Source organism: Notamacropus eugenii, chromosome 4 (assembly GCF_028372415.1).
Source record: "Notamacropus eugenii isolate mMacEug1 chromosome 4, mMacEug1.pri_v2, whole genome shotgun sequence".
Classification (NCBI taxonomy): Eukaryota; Metazoa; Chordata; class Mammalia; order Diprotodontia; family Macropodidae; genus Notamacropus; species Notamacropus eugenii.
Genome location: NC_092875.1, coordinates 403,708,033 through 403,724,793, shown reverse-complemented (window position 1 = coordinate 403,724,793; position 16,761 = coordinate 403,708,033). Strand labels below are relative to the sequence as shown.

Here is a 16,761-nt window from a genome sequence, read left to right as displayed (position 1 = left end):
TGGTTGGCCTTTGCCGACTTTGATTCCTTCTCCCTCTTATTTTCTAAGTCTCTGTCAAAAGAAACAGTCTGCTTTGGGGGTGGTGGAGGGAGAGGGAGGAGAGATGAGTAGCATTCAGAAATTAATGGGATATAAAACCAAAAGGTATTGGTTAATTTGTTTGAACTGAGCTACTGTTAATAATTTTTAGGCTAGTGATTAGGATAACAGACTTGGAGTCAGAAAGACTTGAGTTCAAAACATGCTTTAGACATTTGCTGGCTTAGTGAGCCTGGGTCAGTCACTTAATCTTTTTCAAGCTTCATTCCCCTTATCTATAACAAATAGGAGACAATAACCACACATCTCACAGTGTTGCGAAACTCAACTGAGATAGTATACGAAACCCTTTGCAAATCTCATGTTGACCTGTTTTGTTTTTTCAATCTTGTCCAATTCTCCATGACCCTCTTTGGGGTTTTCTTGACAAAGATACTGGAGTGGTTTGCCATTTCCTTCTCCAGCTCATATTTTTTTAACAGATAAAAAACTGAAGCAAACAAGGTTAAATGATTGGTCCAGGGTTATACAGTTAGTAAATGTCTGAGGTCATATTTGAACTCAGGTTCTGCTAGTGCTAGGCCTAGTGCTCTATCCATTACAACACCTCGCTGCTTTTCAAACCTTAAAGTCCTTCTTAAATACCAGCTACTATCATTATTGTTAATAATATGCAAAAAACAAACATAAAAGCCCAAGTAAAATGCAAACCTTTTGAATGAGCTATGATTTATTTCATTTTTTATAGGTCTATACTTTATAGCTAAATCATTTTCCACTGATCTCTTGGAAACTAAAAATATGAAACATTATCTGAACTGTGGTCAAGTATTTAATTTTCTTTTTATAAAAAACCTTTTTGTTTATTTTTAACATTCATTTTGTAAAAATTGAATTCCAAATTCTCTCCTCCTTCCAGCATTTCCCCCACCCATTGAAAAGACAAGCAATGTGAAAGCCATTATACATATGAAGTCATGCAAATCGTATTTCTATATTAGCCATGTTGGCAAAAAAAGCAAGAAAAATAAAATGAAAACATACCCACAGTTCCCTTCATTTGATCATCCCACTCTCAATCCCAAATTTTTTCCCCTACTGCATCTTTTGCCTGCCTCCAAGGTCAGAACTTCTGGGTAAGTACAAGACATTCTTTGTATGATAATGATGGGACAGCATGAGTATAGCAAGAATGTTGGATCCAGATCTGAGGATCAGAGGTCAAGGTATGGAAGGGAAGGTCCAAGGCTATCTGGCACAACTTTCATATTGGTTGAGAAACTGGATGAGAAAAATAAGACCTAAGAATGTGGAGTGCCTGGCCAATGCCATTGGCAGCGTCAGAATCAGGATTTAAATCAAGGAACTCTTACTCCAGAGTCCATTATAACACATTGACTCTCCTCTTTTTTTTTCTCCATATGATCTTGTGTTTGTCCATTCTCGAAGAGGAACATGGCATCAAGATGATGACATGGCAACTCATTCAACCTCTTGGGCCTCCATTTCCTCCTCTCTAAAATGAAGACTAGTGCACTAAATGACTTCTGAGATTTCTTTTAACTTGAATTCTATTAATTTATCATGTGGTAGGTAAGCCATTCCTATCTACGTACTGTTCAAATTAAGTAAGATTTGTAAAAGTGTTTTGCAATGTGCCTAGCACATAGTAGGTACTGTATAAACATTTATTCCCATCCCTTTCCCTCCCCTGGTGCCTATCAAACAGTAAACAAATTAATGAAGAGTGCCTGGATAAACTTGACTTCTCAATCTAATGGCTTGCATATTTAGCTGTTGGCTTCTCTCCACAGTGGGTGTTAATATATCAAAGTGGTGTTTGTTGCCTAGTACAGTGATGAATTATGTTCTTATTTACATTTTTGTCTTCACAGCTAATTACTGAGTTAAAGAAGGGGAGAGTAGTTTTTAAAAACACTTTCATTGTTTCAAGAACTCCTACTCAGCATAATTAAAGAAGTAAAGTATTATAGATAGCTCATAGTAATGATTAGGCAAATCAGCACAGACATAATTCATTTGTTCAAGCCACTGATGGACATTGCATCTTAACTTATTATTTTACTAGGCCATTTTTTCCTGTCATGTGTTTTGAGGGGTAAAATTTACATTTCTTATATATTTTATGACACTCCACTGCTCCCTTGCAATTGCTTTGTATTCAACTGTTCAATGTATGCTGTTGAGTCCTTGACTTGTACAGGTAAGATCCCGTTGCAGTCCATATCTTCACAAAAAAAGTTGTGTATAAACAAGCTATTCCCTTGTCACATAGTAATAGTGCTTCACCTCTCTGTCTACTGACTACAAATTCTTTCTACTGAAAAATCCAGTAAGATGAAATATCTTTTCTGTTCCTATCAAAGCAAAAGTCACCGCCTCTTAAGATATGTCTATCTGTGTGATATTTTTTATCATCTGCAGGGAAAGGGGAAAGAAGAGACCTGAGTCAAGCTACAACAGAACTATTCATACATCTGTTGCTTGGCCATCAAGGCACAATCACCTTATAAGGATATACTCTCTACCTCAAACACCAGAAAAAAAAAAAACCAAAACAAACCTTCCCAAACTCTCCAACTATGTAATCAATAAAACAAAGAAGCCAGATCTAGTTTGCCAAGTTGCACAAAGCCTCAAATCAGGTTTGGTGCATTCTGATGAAAATGAGACATTATTCTCACCTGGGACAATGGAAGGGCTGGGTATTCTGGCATAGTTCATGATGCTATCTCAAGATACTTTGCTGCCAATTTTAGTTCATGCCATCCACGTAGTGACACTATTTTGTACTTTTCCAGTCAGTCTCCCTAGTCCAAAGGTGGGGAACTTGCAGCCTTAAGGCCACATGTGGCCATCTATCTCCTCAAGCGTAGCCTTTTTTACTGAATCCTTGGATATGGACTGAATTCTTTCATTCAATCAAAGGCCACACTTGAGGACCTAGAGGTCCACATGTGGCATTGAGGCCACAGGTTTCCCACCCCTGCCCTAGTCCTGCCCTGAAGTTGTGTTGTCCCAGTTGGTGAGAATTCCCACTCTAGTTAACTCTAGCCACCAGATACTTTCCCACCATCCTTCTGCCATGTTATGCATAGTTACCTTCTCCAACCAAATTTCTGCTTGTTATTCTGAACAGTAATTAAGTCAATAGAGCCATAACTTTAGGAAATGAAATCTCAATAGATTGCCCTATGACCTCACTCACGATTCCTGTACCTTTCCAGACAAAAATGTCCTTCCCTGGCTGCCTTCTTTGCTGTGTTCTCTTTCCCCATGAGAATGTAAGTTCCTTGTGTGCATAGATTCTCTCTCTCTTTCTAAATATATTCATATTACCAGAACTTAGCACAGTACCCGATATATAGTATTTATTTAATACATGTTTTGTGTCATTCATTCATTCATTCCCTTGACTCTGGCCTAGAGAAGCACATGGGCCTGCTGTATTGTAGTTGAAGATTGCATTTTGTTGTTGTTCAGTCCTTTCAATAGTGTCTGACTCTTGGTGACTCTATTTGGGGTTTTCTTGATAAAATTATTGGAGTGGTTTGCCATTCCCTTCTTCAGCTCATTTTGCAGATAAAGAAACTTAGGCAAATAGGGTTAAATGACTTACCCAGGGTCACATGGGTAGTAAATATCTGATGCTGAATTTGAAACTGAGGTTTGCTTGACTCCAAGCCCAGCACTTTAAACACTTCACCACCTAGCTGACCCAAAGATTTCCTTAAAAAGCCTATATGCCTCTCAATGGGATGCAGGGTAGATACCTTCTATTCACACTTTTATTTATTTCTAAATTTGTCTATTCTCTTTTCCATGGTCAATTGCCAAGGTAAATAAAAAAGAAAGAAAATAAACATTTATTAATCACCTTCTGTGTGCCAGGCACTGTGCTATAAATATTGTCATTTGATCATCACAGCAACCCTGGGGAGAAGTATTATTTTTATAGTTGAAGAAACTGAGAGAGGGAGATGTTAAATGATTTTCATGAGGTCCACAGCTAGTAAGTATCTGAGGTTGGATTTTTAATGGGGTCTTCTTGACTTCAAACCTAAAACTTTATCTGTTTTATTACCTCACTGACTCAAATAATCCCTAAAAAAGTGAAACAAAAGAAGAGATCTCTTGTAGCCTGTAGTATGTGGAAAAATAGGGTAGAAATTAAATATGTAAGGGATGCCCATTCAAGGTATGTAGTTATGATGGTTCAAAAAATGGAGCAAATTATTAGGGTTCAGATGCATCAAGCTCTGAATCCAAGATGCTAAACTGGATCAGGGCCACTTCCCCTAATGCATTCAGTGCTCCTCTCAGACTGGTCTCCTGTCTCCATAAAGCATTTGCTTTTCCCAGTGCTTAGAATGAAGTCTTAGGAAGATTCTGAAGATCACCTGGCAGGATTAGGTTCCAGATGCTGAGGTCCTTACTCAAACCAAACTGCCAAGCATTCAAACTACATTTCAGAGAGTGCAACTCTGATGGGTTGGTCATGTTGTTCAAATGCAAAACATAGGTTTTCCAAAAAGACTATATTATGAAGAACTTGCTTGGGGCAGATGATCACATGATGGTCAGAAGTGATGATACAAGGACACTCTCAAAGTCTCTCTCAAGAAGTTTGGATTTGATTGTGTGACATGGGAGACACTGGCAAGGGACCTCTCAGTATGGCATGCCCACATTGGAGAAGGTTCTGTGTTTTATGATCAAAGCAGAACTGAAATAACTCAAAGGAAATGCACAGTGAGCAAATTTAGAGTATACACCTCAAATGTTCACATGAACTAGCTGTGTCCAATCTGTGGTAGAGCATTCAGAACTTGCATTGGTCTGATCAGCCAGTTTTCTCAGCACTTTTTGTTAAACAGTGAGTTCTTATCCCAGAAGCTGGGGTCCTTGGCCTAATCAAACAGGAGATTGCTATATTAATTGACTACTGTGTCGTGAGTACCTAACATATTCCACTGATCTACCCCTCTATTTCTTAGCCAGTACAAAGTGGTTTTGATGATTGTTGCTTTATAATCCAATCTGAGGTCTCTTAGGGCTAGACCATCTTCCCTAGCATTTCTTTTCATTAATTCCCTTGATACTCTGGAGCTCTTGTTCTTCCAGATGAATTTTGATATTATTTTTTCTAGCTCTAGAAAATAATTATCTGGTAGTTGAATTGGCATGACACTGAATAAGTAAATTAATTTAGGTAGAATTGTCACTTTTATTGTATTAGGTTGGTCTAACCATGAGCAACTGATGTTTTTTCACTTACTTAGATCTGACTTCATTTGCGCGAAAAGTGTTTTGTAATTGTGTTCATATAGTCCCTGGGTTTGTTTTGGCAGGGAGACTCTCAGATAGTTTATAGTGTCCACCATAGCTTTAAATGGAATTTCTCTTTCTATCTCTTGCTGTTGACTTTGGTACTAATATATAGAAATGCAGATGATTTATGTGGGTTTATTTTTTTATCCTTCAACTTTGCCTAAGCAATTTGTTACTTCAAGTAGTTTTTTACTCAATTCCCTAGGATTCTCTAAGTATATTATCATATCATATGGAAAGGGTGATAACTTAGTGTCTTCTTTGCCTGTTCTAATTCCTTCGATTTCTTTTTCTTCTCTTATGTTAAAGCTAACATTTCTAGTACCATATTGAACAACAGTGGTGGTAATGGACATCCTTGTTTCAACCCTGGTCTTACTGGAAATGCATCTAGCTTATCCCCATTACATATAATGCTTGCTGAGGGTTTTAGGTAGATACTGCTTATTATTTTAAGGATGTCTCCATTTATTTCTATGCTCTGCAGTGTTTTCAATAGGAATGGGTGTTATATTTTGTCAAAAGCTTTATCTGCATCTACTGAGATAATCATGTTTCTGTTAGTTTTGTTGTTGATATAATCAATAATGCTGATAGTTTCCCTAACATTGAACCAGCCCTGCATTCCTGGTATGAATCCTACCTGATCATAATGTATTATTCTCATGATAAGATGCTGTATTTGTTTTGCTAAAATCTTATTTAAAATTGTTGCATCTATATTCATTAGAGAAATTGGTCTATAAATTTCTTTCTCTGTTTTGACTCTTCCTGGTTTAGGCATCAGAACCATATTTGAATCATAAAAAGAATTTGATAGGAATCCTTCATCACAAATTTTCCCAAATAGTCTATATAGTATGGGAATTAACTGTTATTTAAATGTTGATAGAATTCACTTGTATATCCATCTTGCCCTGGAGATTTTTTCCTAGGGTGTTCACTGATGGCTTGTTCAATTTCTTTTCTGAAATATTTAACTCTCACTTCTGTTAATCCAGGCAATATATATTTTTTTAAAATATTCATCCCTCTCACTTAGATTGTTAAATTTATGGGCATACAGTTGGGCAAAGTAATTTCTAATTACTGTTTTAATTTTCTCCTCGTTGAAGGTGAGTTCACCCTTTTCATTTTTGATACTGGTAATTTGGTTTTCTTCTTTCTTTTTTTAAATCAAATTGACTGAAGGTTTATCAATTTTATTGGTTTTTTCATAAAACCAACTCTTAGTTTTATTTATTAGTTCAATAGTTTTCTTAATTTCAATTTTTTAAATCTCTCCTTTAGTTTTCAGTCTTTCTAATTTGGTATTTACTTGGGGATTTTCAATTTGTTCTTTTTCTAGCTTTTTCAGCTGCATGCCCAATTCATTGATCTCCTCTTTCTCTATTTTATTCATGTAGGCATTCAATGATATAAAACATCCCCATAAGAACTGCTTTTGCAGTATTCCATCAGTTTTGCTAGATTGTCTCATTATTGTCATTCTATTGATTGAAGTTGTTGATTGTTTCTATGATTTATTATTTAATTCACTCATTCTTTAGGATTAGATTATTTACTTTCCAATTAATTTTTGGTCTATCTTTCCATGGCTTCTTATTACATACAATTCTTATTATATTACGATCTGAGAAGGATGCATTGACCATCTCTGCCTTTCTGCCCTGGATTGTGAGATTTTTTATGCCCTAGTACATGGTTAATTTTTGTATATGAGCCATGTATTGCTGAGAAAAAGGTATACTCCTTTCTATACCCATTCAATTTTCTCCAGAGATCTGTTATATCTACCTTATCCAGAGTTTTATTCACCTCCTTAACTTCTTTCTTGCTTATTTTAAGGTTCTCTTCAGTGAATTCTTTTTGTATATTTTAAAAATCATTGGCCAGTTTTTCTTCTCCTTCTCCAATTTGATTTTAAAATCCTTCTTGAGCTCTTCCAAGAATACTCTTTGGGCTTGAAACCAATTTATATTCCTTTCTGAAGTTTCAGATGGGAGTATAGTCTCAATGCTGACCTCTTCAGTATTCATGTCTTGGTTCTTGTCCCCATAGTAAGATTCTATGGTCTTTTCTGGTTTGTTTTCTGCTCATGATAGTTGTCTTTTCCCCAGCTTTTCAAGTGGATCTCTGCTTCTGGGACACAGGGGACTCTGTCTCATGATTCTTGTGCTTTGGAACTTGTGTTTTTGTGTATTGTGGCCTCTGATACTTTCAGCTAAAAGCTAGAATGATGCTGCTTACCTTGTGCTCAGCTGGTTGGTGAGTCAAAACAGAGGCCAGGTGAAGTTTTTCTGAGTTTCTCCAGAGTTACCCTGGAGCTCACAATGTAAGGTGTGGGAGAGGGGTGGTCTGGTCACAGGAGGTCTCCTCTCCTGAGCTGGAGCACAACCACCCTCAGCAGTTGGTTAACCCTGTCTTCAATAATGTCTTCCCAATTCCCCTGGTTGTGCTGAGGCATGCCTGGTGTCCTGCTGTTTGTGCTTATGGGTTCCAGGCTTCTGGAGCTCAGGATCTCCTCCTGATTAGCTGAGGTGGGGCTGTCTGGGACAGCTCTGGTCCTGCACTGGTCCCCTTCAGCTGCAGCAAGAGGGATACCCCTTTGTGATTTTCCCATCCTCTCCAGCTAAGACGCTATTTATCTCTGTGACTGATCCCACTATTCCAGGATTTTTCCTAGGGAAATATTCTCTTGGTTTTTCAGAGTCAAAAAGGGGAGGGGAGAGCATTTACAGATCTCTCCACCATCTTGGTTCCCAAAAGTTCAAGTAGGTGACTTACAGACATTTAATCGGCAGACTGATAGTCTCAGGAGTGGCTGCTTCTGTTATCTGGGATACTGTGCTTCTCTCTCTTAGTTCCACTGGACTCTCATCCTGGCATGATAAGTTTGAGAATCCACAGTGCTGCTGCTGCTGCTTCAGACTGCTGAGGCTTCCTGCTTGGCTTTGCTATGGCAGGATCCATGCTAGTACAGCCTGTGTACTGTGTTATCCATGCTCCTCCAGTCCCACGCAACAGATCCTTCCTGTTGACCTTCCAGGCTGTCCTGGGCTGGAAATCTGCCACACTCTCTCTACTAGTAGATTCGGCCATTCTAAAATTTGTTCAAATTCTCTTTTTTAAAAGTCTCCTAGGAGACTTTTCCTAACCTTTCCATTCCACCCAGTTTTTAGTCCCATCCCAATAAAAGTATCTTGAATTTACTTTGAATATATATTATGTGTATTTTTCTAAATGCATGATACCTCTCTAGAAAGGATAAGAATGGACTACCCCTGCCACTAGGATTCTGAATGAGGTCTTTACACCCAGAGATGAACTTCTTAGACAGGTGATGTGAGAATAGCTGATAAATTGCCCCAGTCCAAGCCTTGGTGGCTCAACTATTTAGGTTTTGATGGTTTAGAATGTGTGTAAAAAGCTATTATTTTCTGTTCTAGTCAGAAACTCCTGAGATTTTCACCTCCAAGATTAATATCTTTGTGACAGTAGTTTAGTCACTTTCAGGGCAAAGCCTTTGACAAACTGAGCCCTAGGAAAGACTTTAATTTAGAAAGGCCATGGTCACCCCCTGATTCCTGGCCATGGTCTTGCCGTTGGACTTTGTTATCTGGAGAAGAGAGTGAGGCTGATGACTTTGCACCACTCTGCCTCACTTAAATCCCATCCAACAACAACAACAACAGCCTCCTCCAAAAACAAACTCCTAGAAGGTAAGTATTAATTTTGTATTGTCTGTATCCCTCATACCTTTCATAGTGAGTGGCACATAATAGACACTTAATAAATACTTATTGAATGAATGAATTAATGAATGACAGAAAAGACAGAAGTTTCAGGAGGTTCTATGCCTTCAGCTGGAGTTTAGTGATTTTAAAATGTAGTAAAAGATGAAGGCTTCAGTAAACTGTTCTCCTTTGTTAGACACAGAGGACGTACCTTGGGCTCAAGTAGGCTAGGTTCCAAGAGAAATTAAAGTCTACTCAGTTAATGCCCCCAAGGAAGGTTGTGGTCAAGAAATTCCCAGAAAGCATCAGGTAATAATCTAGGAATAAATTGTTATTTGGATCAGAAGCAAGGTTCAGTACCAGGATAAGAGGTGAGTGAAGGGATTTTATCTGGGGTGAAGCTGCAGGGATTTGGTATCCAGGTAAACAACTAATATATGAGTTTGACAACAGAGTTTTCTCAGTGTGTGGCATTCGTATTTCTTCAGATACCTGAATGTTTTTACATCTAGCCATATGATGCTGGGTCTACTATCCTGCTCCCTGGTGTATATTGCAATGGCCATCTCTAAGCCAATACATGTACCTGGGGCTGAACATCATCTTAGAACACTGACTGGGGCCAAAGCCCAGGGTTACATCCTTCCAAACCTGCTTCTTAAACTCTTCAAATGTCTCTGAAGAAAGATGCTTATAGCACTTCAATGCCTCATCTCATAGGACTTCCAGAAAACTCCAGGTTAGGGCAAGAAGTCAAAGAGAAAAAATGATCAGTGTGAGTGCAGAGACCTTGTGAAGGCCCTAGGATGGAGGTAGTACTATCTTATTATATATTACTCACCATCACGCATTCTGCATTCCAGTCACACTGGTCTGTTTGCTGCTCCCCCATCTCCTCTCTCTGAGCCTTTGCACAACTTGTCCTACATGCTTGGAATATACTTCCTCCACCTCTGCCTCCTACCTATCTGTTCCCTTTAAAGCACAATCTAAGTACCACTTTCGGAAGCTTTTGCTGTCCCCCTCAGCCACTAGTGATTTTCAAAAATACTTTGTATTTACTTATAATTTTGTTATTATTCAGTTGTTTCAGTCATATCTGACTCTTCATGACCCTATCTGGAGTTTTCTTGGCAAATATACTGGAATTACTTACCATTTCCTTCTACAGCTCATTTTATAGATGAGAAAACTGAGGCAAAAAAGTAGTAAATGTCTGAGGCCAGATTTGAATTCATGAAGATGAATGTTCCTGACTCTAGAACTGGCACTATCCACTTCATCACCTGGCTGCCCATAAGTGGGCGTTATTTCTCCCACTACAGAATGTAACTTCCCAGAAAGCACCAGTCATTTTTATTTTGTTTTTGTACTCCCCAAACATAGGATAGTGCACAATGCGGAATTTAATAAATGTTTCATTGAATACGAAAGGTGATGAAATTAGGTGGAACTATGTCAAATGATATCTTTTAGCACATTAACTCAGTTGTTAATGATCTAAAAGAGTATCCACATTGAGCCCTTCCTCCAGCTCAATCCAACAAACATTTATTGCAAGGGGAGAACAAACAAACAAAAACCGAAACAACACTTTCTACAGAGTAGCTTCAAGCCTTTTATTTTTGGAGAAAGTCCCTCGTAAAAATTCCTTTCTTTGACAGACAAAGGTTCAGCTAAGTAGGAAAGAAACTGAAGCCTAAGTCATTTTCTGGTTCTTTGATCTCTACGAAGAAGAGTGGAATTTCCTTTTAGTGGATATGTAAGATGTGAATGGACACTCAGGGGAATCTTCTTCCCTTTGAAACAACGGCATTCTTAGAGGTCACGTTGACCCAAGTTACTTTGTGTTTCAAAATTTCTCTAGGGTAAATGCAAGACATGTTTGTTGTCCCTCAGGCAAAGCATGAACTTCTTAGTTCATAAATTATATACTGGGTTAGCTTGAGGTTTTCTGTGGAATAGAGAGGATGAAAAAAATAAGGTACTCAGATCATCTTCTCTCCTGGATTTAGCAAATACAACTTAAGAAGAGGACCCATGAAGAGGCTGTTGATTTCCACGTGGACTTTCTAGGACTTGGGTTCCTTTTCGGTAAAAAGAAGAGATTGGCCTACATGGTCTGTAAATCCATTCTCAAACATAGGATGCTATTACCTAAAAGAAAAAAATAAACACTAATATAATATTTGACTTTAAACAGAATAAGTATTATGGATATGTCACTCATGTAATTTGTATGTGTCAGGAGTACTGCAGAAATTCCCAAATGTCAAGATGCTGTCACATGCTGACCATGTGACCTATGCAAGCCTCTTCCTCTCTTTATTCTTATAATAACACAGTTTCAGGGAGGATGTAAAGATGGTTCTGTACCAACCTTCTGGATATTGGGACACCATAACTATCCAAAGTAATGTACATGGAAGGATGGATAACAAAGGACATTGAGAGGATGGAGCTCAGTCAATGGAGAGCACCAAAACAGAAAAAGGACTGAAAAACACATCATATGGGAATGGGGCGAGGGAATCACGATTGTTCAGCCTGAAGTAGAAATGTTTTATGAGGGCAGATGAGAGCTGCATTTAAGTATCTAAAGGGCTGTCAGATAGAGGAGAGATCAGATTTGTTCTACTTGACTCCAAAAACAAAAAAATAAAAACTAAGAGTGCTAGCTGGAAAGTGCAAAGAAGATTTAGGCTTGATTAAGGAAAAGCTACAAAATGATTACAATTGTCCAGTCATGGTACGGGCTGCACCAGAAGGTAGCAAGTTCCACTACACTTGAAGTCTATCTTCAAGCAGGGTCTGGATGCCCAGCTGGAGAGGAGGAGGGATACTATAGAGGAAATCCTAACTCAGGTATGAGTTGGATCAGATAGCTTCTGAGGTCCCTCCCATAACTGACATCCTGTGGTTCCATTATATTACGTTGGTAGAAAAATGAATTCTGTAATAGTTATGTTTCATATCTATTTTATAACCAAATACGGTTTTTGTACCTCTCATTTAAATGTGTTCAGGGCAAAGGCCTTGGTAGAACCCTATAGCTGTGAAAGTCTGAAATTCAAAGTCAGCCTAGTTTGCAAAAGAAATGCACAAAACAACAATAAAAAAAAAAAAACCTGACTTGGCTATGTTGGACCTTTGGATTTAGTCCACCCAGTGGTATTTTAAGATTAACAGGAAGGAGGTTCTTGCCAGATGCATATAATGATATTCAGACTTCCCAACTTGGCAAAGGATTTGCTGTAGTCTATAAAGTACTGGCATAGCTATTAAGAACTCAAGGCCACTTCTAGGCTATAAGCAGGAGTAGAACTTTGGGGATGAAATTAATCATTCAAAATTTGTATCCCTTTCTTTAAAGTTGTATGTTACTATGGGGTGTGTGGGGTGTTCGGGGAGAACTAATACCTCTGGTATGGAAACTTGTTGAGCCCTTATCAGGGGTGCTTACCCACCTTTGCTATCCATGTGGCACTCAATTCTTACCTGTGGCTCCAAAAAGATGTAGCATGCACAGTGGCCACACCCTGGTAAGAAGATGAGCTAAACCAGGTTGAGAGGGACCAATAGCCTTCAAACTTATTGGTGAGGTGGGGGATGTTTACTCAAAGCATGTGAAGACTTCTCCCAGTGGAATGAGTTGATGAGAACAACTTGTTCCAATGGCCGTGAAGGCAGCTGAAGCAGGCACTATGAATTACTTCGAGCTTCATCAGACATCAAAGATGCCAAGGACATCCCCTGTACCCTGGGCTGCCACCAGTCATCTTGACTTTTCTCCTGCCACTGGATTTCAATGACTCTGGAAGACAGAGAGTGAAGTTAACAACTTTGTAATACTCTGCCTCAATTAAATCCAATTCATGATCAAGTCAAGATATCACCATGATATCACTGGTCTTCTTTGAAAAATGAAGGACAAACATGAAGTATGTTATTATATTTCAAATTATAAGGCTCCTTGCCTTCATCCTTTTCTCTAATAACTTTTATGGTCAACAACTCAATTTTCTAGCTCAACTACTTGCCAATTAGTAATTGTTCAATAATTATCCATTGTCCACTGATGTGTGTGTGTATGTGTATGTGTGTGTGCGAGACAGAGAGAGAGAGAGAGAGAGAGAGAGAGAGAAAGAAAGAGGGGGGAGAGAGAACAAGTACCATTTAGTAGTCTGGTGAAGCCTCTGGACCCCCTCTCAGAATCATGTTTTTAAATAACTGAAGGAAATACTAAATTAATTTGAGATAAAAAATAAAGATGTATTTTTTCCTATCCAAGGTGATATTCAAAGTGCTGAAATCTATCCATAGACCCCTCTGGGGTCCCTAGAACTCAGATTATTAATACCTACACTAGACACAGAATATGTAACAGCTGTAGCCCCTATTTCAATACACTTAGAGCAGCACCTAAAGAACCATTAAAGCAACCTGAAACATAAATATGCCAGAAGAATGAAGTTAAGTAGCCTGAGACCTTTATAGCACACAATATAAATTTATCGAATTGCTATGAATTTTGAATGATTAATGGAGCAATGGCTCCACCAATGTCCTACTCTGATGCATAATCATGGCTTAGAAAGGGTGCTTGGTTGCTAAAGGCTATGCCAGCAGAATGTCAGTTATAATAATATCTAATATTTGTATAATACTTTGAGACTTACAAAGAACTTTTAAAATATGATTTCATTCAGTCTTCCCAACAACCCTGTGAGGGAGGTGCTACTATCATCCCCATTTTATAGATGAGGAAGCTTAGGCAGGCAGAAGTTAAGTCATGTGGTAGTATGTTATCCAAAGCCAAACTGGAACCTAAGGTTTCCTGACCCCAGGTCTAACACTTTAACTACAGTGCTACCAGGCTGCCTTGAAACTGAGCTTATAGCAGGTCTAGGTCAATGTGGGAGGTCAAACTATATCAGCAAAATGTCCTATGGCTTTTGCCCATGCATCAGCCATGCTAAGTTTGGAGATCCACACCTTCAGAAAACTCATTTTTTTTATCTGTAGCAACTAATACAGGGAGTCTATTAAGTCAAGGGTGGCTTGTAATGTGTGAACACGAGGGCTAGCACTGAGAAAATATTATCTCAAAGGAGGAAAAAAGGGAGACTGGCATCAAGGTATTCCTCATTTTGACTCATTTATTTTTCCAGACTTTTTTTTTCATTTTAATACATTCCATAGAGTCTTTGTTCTGTTCAGCTAGCCTATGAGCTGTCCTTATAAATGACATTCTACCTCCATCCCGATGGTTTTGTACAAGTGGTACGACATGATCAGGATGTGTGCCTTGAGACTCTTCACCTCTTGGAAACCGTTTTCCTACATGACACATCTCAGGTGCCACTTCTCAAGCAAGGCCCTTCACTCTTCCTTCTTCCTGTCCCCTAATTCCTTATATGCAAGCTTTCTTGAAATTAATTTTTACATAATTTAATTACTTACTTATGTGTCCCCTTCTGCCTCCCCCAGTAGAACATAAGATCCTTGAGAGTAGAGAATTTTTCTTGTTTTTCTGTCAATATCTACCAGTGCCTAACACAGTACTTCACATAATATTTAGTAAATATTTATTAAATGAGGGGAAAAAAGGGGGAGGAGGAAGAAGGGAGAAGAAAAGGAATAAAAGGGATGGAGGAAAAGGAGGTGAAAGAAGAAGAGAAGGAGGAAAAAGAGGAGGAAAAGGCAGAGAAAAAGAAAATATAATCCAAAAACAGATCTGGAAATAATCTGCAAGAGGAAGATAGGACAGCAACTGGCAATGAATTGGGCAGGTCTCAAGGGCTTGAGAACAGGGCTGACAAGGGTCAGAGAGAAGGAAAACCCATCCCGATGAAAGTGATCAAAAGAGATTTGACTCCTCCATGAAGATCTTTATAAAAAGGCATTCTGTGTTCTGCTTCGCCTTTAATATATAGGGACAATGGGACCTTTTAGCCAAGAAGCACCAGTAGAATCACCAAACATGAATCTTGCCCCTGCTGTTTACAGAGCATGGTGCTAGGTGCTGAGGGATGTGCAATATTTAGATAAGTCCTTGCCCAGTCCTCCTGAGGACAGAAGAAAAATATATTTCTAGACAGGCCATGGTCTCCAGCTGAAGAATACAGAATCCCAGTCAAGATAAGCTAATGGAATCTGAATGGATTTACCCCAGATTCCTCCCACAAAAAAAATGCTGACAGAAGACATGGGGCACACACATTCATGGGATTATGACTCAGATTTATTCGATAATTGGATTCTGAGAATAATTATGTTGGAGTAAACAATTCTACACGTTGCCATAATTTATTTTTTATTCTTTTAGGAGAAAGCTTTTAAGAACAATTGTTGAATGAAATTGTCATTTTTACCATTTTTACCACATCAATTAAAAAGGCCTACTGAGGCCTAATTATAACTCCTTAAATAACTGAGCTCATTACCAATGGCACAGCTCTGTCTCCCTTCAAAAGGCAGGCAGGGAAAAAGCCACAATGCCAGGCCATCAGACAGAGTTTCCAGAGTGAAGGATTTGATACCGCTCCCTCTTCATACATAGCAAGGGAACTAAGACAATTCAAAGGAAATGGCTGTCTAACTTTGTACCACTAGAAAGTCAGGTTCAATATCTGGAAGTCCCCTGATCCAATGTGGTAGAAAAAGACCTGAATTAGGAATCCAAAGAGTGGGCCCTAGGCCTAAGACAAGACTTACAGCTTATTGATCTGGAACAAATAACTTAATGCTTTTGAGTCCCAGTTTCCCGTCTGTAGAATGGAAATTACATTTGCCTTGCTTAAATGAGTTATTGTAAGGATCAAATGAAAACATATGTCAACTCTAAAATGCTAAATAAATATGAGATATTTATCACTATATATTATACATATAACCATATCTCTCCAGAGCAACTCTGAACAAACAAGAAAAGCATACTTTTATAGAAAGCACTCTGGTATGGTTACACTTCTTTATCTAAACTTCCCTCATTTAGCAATTCCAACTAATCAGAACTTATATGACCATTGGGAATGCAGTTAAAAAAGGTCTCTGAGAAGCCAAAATCCATGTCATAAATTCTATCTACTAAAGTATACTATATTTCTAGCACTTTACTTAAAAGGGAGGGTTTCATATCCTATTTACTCTTATTTTACATATAATCCTAACTCACTTGTTGCTCTGGTATCATAGAAGGTGAAACTCAGAATGAGGAATAAATGAACAAAAGAAGGTTTTAGAGACTGATACACTAAAAACAGCATTCCATGGACATTTTCTTCACATTACTTTGGAGTCAGGCCTTCTCAACCATAATTAAAAATTATGAAAAAAATTTAAAAATTAAAATTTGGGCTTCAAAGACCCAACCCTGTGTAATACACTCAGGGAAAATGCATCAGCTCAAGCTCCAATCTAGGATAGATTTGAACAGATCCAACCTTTGCAGACCAAATATAGCCATGTTTATTGTCCCAAATACTAGCTGGTCTAAGTGATCTCAAGTTTGCCCAGCTAATAGGATGATTTCTTGACATACTAGCATCTTTTCTAGATGCTTTACTTCTATAATAACCACGTTATCTTGGGTCAATATCAATTAGAATTGGTACCTCCATCTCATGACTAA

General features: G+C 38.3%; 1 long non-coding RNA gene across 1 annotated transcript; it reads right to left on the bottom strand.

The window, feature by feature from the left end:
* Positions 1-10,733: 10,733 nt before the first annotated feature.
* LOC140498589 (uncharacterized) lies at positions 10,734-12,937 on the bottom strand. The gene is made up of 2 exons (XR_011965137.1): positions 12,627-12,937; positions 10,734-11,285 (listed from the first exon to the last, which is right to left on the bottom strand). It is a non-coding gene; the product is annotated as an uncharacterized lncRNA (long non-coding RNA).
* Between the last annotated feature and the right edge of the window lie 3,824 nt (positions 12,938-16,761).